The sequence below is a fragment of the Schistocerca americana genome, chromosome 7 (assembly GCF_021461395.2).
Source record: "Schistocerca americana isolate TAMUIC-IGC-003095 chromosome 7, iqSchAmer2.1, whole genome shotgun sequence".
Classification (NCBI taxonomy): domain Eukaryota; kingdom Metazoa; phylum Arthropoda; class Insecta; order Orthoptera; family Acrididae; genus Schistocerca; species Schistocerca americana.
The window spans coordinates 338,087,424-338,092,670 of record NC_060125.1 but is presented as its reverse complement, the minus strand read 5'-3'; the positions used below and the strand labels follow the sequence as shown (position 1 = coordinate 338,092,670).

At 45.8% G+C, this 5,247-nt stretch overlaps 1 non-coding gene across 1 annotated transcript; it reads left to right on the top strand.

The window, feature by feature from the left end:
* Window positions 1-2,182: 2,182 nt before the first annotated feature.
* Window positions 2,183-2,257, top strand: Trnas-uga. The gene has a single exon. It is a non-coding gene; the product is annotated as a tRNA-Ser (tRNA).
* The last annotated feature ends 2,990 nt before the right edge of the window (window positions 2,258-5,247 follow it).

Here is a 5,247-nt window from a genome sequence, read left to right as displayed (position 1 = left end):
ATCTTGCAGGTTGTCCTATTGTATTTGACCATGAACGGGGCCTGTGCTCTGTCCTTAACACGGTTTCAAGGGGTAGTCGTGGAAATAACAGTGTTATGTAAAACTGTGAGTGCGTTATGGCGCAGCCAAATTAATTCAGACGTGGAAAAGTTGTTGGAGCTCGTTTGGTGGGTTCTTACGTAAGCCGAAGTGTTTGGTGTTTCAAGACGTACCGTATCGAAGATTTATACCGCATACAGGAAATGTTGAAAAACATCACCCGCTACGTCGCAACGCGACAAAAGCGTGCGTGTTGACTGGTAAGTGACAGACGGCCACTGAAGAAGCTTGTGACTAAAAGTAAAAGGGTGGCAGCTGCAGAAGTCAGTACAGAATTGGCTGTAGCGTTTATGAGCAGCTGGCCGATGTGGCCGTGCGGTTCTAGGCGCTACAGTCTGGAACCGAACGACCGCTACGGTTGCAGGTTCGAATCCTGCCTCGGGCTTGGATGTGTGTGCTGTCCTTAGGTTGTTGGGTTTAAGTAGTTCTAAGTTCTAGGGGACAGATGACCTCAGATGTTAAGTCCCATAGTGGTCAGAGCCATTTGAACCAGTTGAACCAACTCACGAGCATTCTCAGCACCAAAGTAACACGACGGGATTTTAATAAACAGGGAATTGGTGGGGAGTTGGAACTACAAACCGAATGATCAGTGATGCAAATGCCGGTAGCAGTAAAACGTGTTGCCGAAGCCACAAGCAGGACTACAGAGCATTGAAAGAAAGCTATTTTGTCGGATGAGGTTTGTGTCACAGTGCTTCCAACTTCTGGCCGAGTTTACGTCTCTATCGTGAAACGTGGAGGGGGTGGGGGTTCACTATTGTTTTGGACTGCCACATTGTGGTTACTCTGCCAAGGATTAAGTGATCTTTTGGCTGATTAGAGCCGTCCTACGCTATTGTATAAGCTTTTCAATGGCAATGTGCTCCAAGATGACCGATTCCTTTTTCAAACAGTTCGCAATTGTCCAGGACCTTTTGTGTGCAGAATTGTCGCACATTCCCTGGCCACCGCAGCCAACAGAGCTCGATGTTGTTGAGACTTTGTGGTCTACTTTTGAGAGGAGGGTGCCTGATTGATATCCACCTAACTCATCGTTACCTTGCCACTAGTTTTCCGGAAGAATGGCATAAGATTCCCTTGAAAACCATACACGAATTGTATATACACATTCCGCGATGACTGGAGGTTTCTCGTGTAAGACCCCTTGAAAACCATACTGGACCCGCGTGTATCCATTTCGAGAGACTGGAAGCTCTTCCTGACTTCGTAAAATTAACTGAAAGAAAAACAAATCAGATGCCAAATACAGATTCATTGGGAGGAAAGAAAATGTAATTCATGCGCGAATACCTGGAAGATGATAAATAACAAAACGTTTCCGTCTGAGAGTGTTGCTCCAGCGTATATGCAAAGTAGTGCTTCTCCGGTGTTGGTATACAAGCACCGACGTGTAAGCAAGGGATTCCTGTGGCATTCGTGCCTTTTCGACGCGTATGCGGTAAATGCGGAAATGTGATGCATGGCAACGTTATTAACAAATGCGTCCAAACAGGACCTCCGTGCTGTTATTCTCCTCTGGCTGCCGAAGGATGAACACCACCAGACGTTCATAGGAGAATAAAGAATGTGTATGGGGGCAGTATGTCTGTCTCTGTCTGTACAATGCGCAAAGGTCCCCATGTCGTAAATGTCGTAACGCAGGAGTTGCGCCAACTCAAGTGGGAGCCACCCGAGTACCCGCCCCATAGTCATGATCTCTCCTCATGCGATTATCATCCTCATCTCTCCTAAAGCCATTATCACACCTTCGGTTTCTTAAAAAAAGCATTGAAGGATCGTTGATTTTTGTCGGAGGAGGATATGCAACAAGCAGTTACGGATATCTTCACGGAGCAGGACACAATGTTTTTTAACCTTGTGAGTCGCTGGGATGTTTGCGTCGGTGATCACGGCAATTGTGCTTGATTGGCTTACCGATTCTGTGCTGTACGGCCTTCGAACGGAAACATTTTGAAAGCCCCTTATATAAAACTTCCTGGCAGATTAAAACTGTGTGCCGGACCGAGAATCGAACTTGGGATCATTGCCTTTCGCGGGCAAGTGCTCTACCATTAGAGCTGTGAGGACGGGTCGTGAGTCGTGCTTGGGTAGCTCAGTTGGTAGAGCACTTGCCCGTGAAAGGCAAAGGTCCCGAGTTCGAGTCTCGGTCCGGCACACAGTTTTAATCTGCCAGCAAGTTTCATATCAGCGCACACTCGGCTGCAGAGTGAAAATTTCATTCTGACCCCTTATATAATTTAATAACTCTTCAGCAATAAATTTATTGATGCTAGCTGAGCAACAACGCTGCCCAATATGCCCAAAGAATAATGCTAAAGCATTCCATGAACTGTGCACCCTAGTTCAAATGGCTCTGAGCACTATGGGACTCAACTGCTGAGGTCATTAGTCCCCTAGAACTTAGAACTAGTTAAACCTAACTAACCTAAGGACATCACAAACATCCGAGGCAGGATTCGAACCTGCGACCGTAGCGGTCTTGCGGTTCCAGACTGCAGCGCCTTTAACCGCACGGCCACTTCGGCCGGCAGTGTGCACCCTAGTGAATCACCAGTGGTTACTAATGTTCAATGCACCTACCCACGTGGATGGGAAGCTGCAAATGAAGGGGTCAGAAGTTGTTAAAAAAACAGTATCCTATAAATCCACAGTTAGTATAAAAAGCAGAAGCTTTGATGTTTGTGGGAGGGGAAGAAGGTGAAGGACTGAGTACTGTATACTCGTTTCTAAACAACTCGCACGTGAGCATATTTCGCTTATTAATTCTCACATGAAATGGGGAGGGAACTTCAGGAGGATAAATCTCAAGTTGATATGATGGCCAATTATGGGAAAACATGTTTCACCCAAGGTGATCAAAAGAACACATAGGTTGCAAACTGAATCCAAAATCTATAAGAATCAAATATCTAATAACCGAAAAAGCTAGATTACGAATCCAGTATGGAGGGCGAGGGGGGCCTTTGTCCATAAGACAACGATCCTCCAAGACCCAAATATTAATGGGTCAACATTAGTACAACTCTAACTCCTCTCTCTCAAACCCCACCCTATGGGGAAAGAGGGAGAGTTTTAGTTTTAGCGAATCAAAATTTACGAAGTAAAAAAGTATTTTTTATTTATCCGTAACCATTTTCCACGCAAAAATAACATGGATTTTCTTGAATTACGGCGCCAACTACCAAGAATCAAAACAAATGTTCAGGACTAAATGTACCTAGTTTTTTTGTGTTGAATCTGATTCTGCAATAAAGAATGGGGGTTAACATTTTAAATTGTAAAGTTTCTTATCGTCCCCATCCCCAGGAGGCTGGGGTGGCGGGCTAATTTTAGCACCAGCAGATGTCCCCGTCGTAAATAATCAACTTTGGATTCTACAAATTTTTTCGTGTGAAGCTTATTTTTCGAGTTATTCTGGTTTGTCAACTTAAAATTTACACCCTGTATAAAACGCGTACGGGATACGCAGAAAACAGTGATTCGTTGTAATGCGGGAACGAAGCAGTTTTTCTGACGTCCAAACAGGCATCATTATTGGCCTTCGGTCAAAGGTGAAAACATATCTAAACATCTAAGTCTGTAAACTGTTCGTATGGCTCCATTGTTAAAATATACTTCAAATGGTTCAGATGGCTGAGCACTATGAGACTTAGCAGCTGTGGTCATCAGTCCCCTAGAACTTAGAACTACTTGGACCTAAGGATATCATACACATCCATGCCCGAGACAGGATTCGAACCTGCGACTGTAGCGGTCGTTCGGTTCCAGACTGAAGTGCCTAGAACCGCTCAGCCCCACCGGCCGGCTTTAAAATATACTGTGTGTGGCAATATGGTGGTACCCAAAACCGGTGCCGAAGTGTACCTGATGCACCGCGGGCCATAGATGACAGGGATGAACGACGGTTGCTGAAATGTGTATCAGCGAATAAATGTGCAACTGACCCCCCCGACGAACAAGGAGCTATCAACAGTGCCTCCTCAATGACCGTTCAGCGAACGTTGCTGCGTATGGGCCTTTGGAGCAGGCGCCAGATTCATGTCCCATGGTGACTGCTGTTCATAAACGACAAAGGCTGGAATCTGCGCGACAATACCGCAACTGGACGTCCATGGAGCGGCCGCAGGTGGCATTTTCAGGTGAATCACATTTTATGCTTTATCGTACTGTGTACGACCCTGCCTGAAACGATCGTCGTAAGGGTACAAGATGGAGGAGAGAACGCTGTGGTCTGGGAATGTTTCCGTGTCATTCCCTGGATGATTTCGTCAGTTTAGAAGGCGTCGTAGATCAACGCATGTATTCATCTGTCCTTGGGGATCATGTCCATTTCTTTTGCAGATTGTCTTTCCTTGTCACGATGGCATTTACCAGCAGGACAATGCAACGTGTCAGTCACACAGCTCTCAGTGTAAGTGCGTGGCGCGAAGAGCACCATGATGAGTTTGCCTTTCTCGCGAAACGACATAATGTAAAAATCACGGCAGTTGGTTCTCATATGGAGGTTTATATGAGCCCTTCCCATATGCCGTTCATGAACGAAACAGGATACCGGAAGTACATTTCGTTACTCTGTGTAAGGTGGCTAGCGGAGTATAAATATAGATGTAAATCAGTAATTGTCGTTACCTCATTTGTCAACGAGTCCATCTATTGGAGCGAATGCTTCTTAGGTTTCTCTACAGGTGGGGAGACGGTCAATGATGGTTGTTTAATGTTTCGGGGCTGTTTACTGCAAAATGGCTCTGAGCACTATGGGACTTAACTGCTGAGGTCATCAGTCCCTTAGAACTACTTAAACCTAACTAACCTAAGGACATCACACACATCCATGCCCGGGGCAGGATTCGAACCTGCGACCGTAGCTGTGGCCCGGTTCCAGACTGTAGCGCCTAGAACCGCTCGGCCACTCCGGCCAGCCGCTGTTTACTGCAACATGACAGTTAACACCAGAATGGAGACCACAGAGTGGACGAAGTGAAGGAATTCTGCTGCCTTGGAAGCAAAATAACATATCAAAGACGTAGCAACGGGGACATAAAATACACATCAGCACAAACAAAGAGGCCACTCCTGGCTAAAGAATTATACTAGACTGTGCAACAGAATTAAAGGATCACTCGTTCGAAACCCCATAATTGTCTC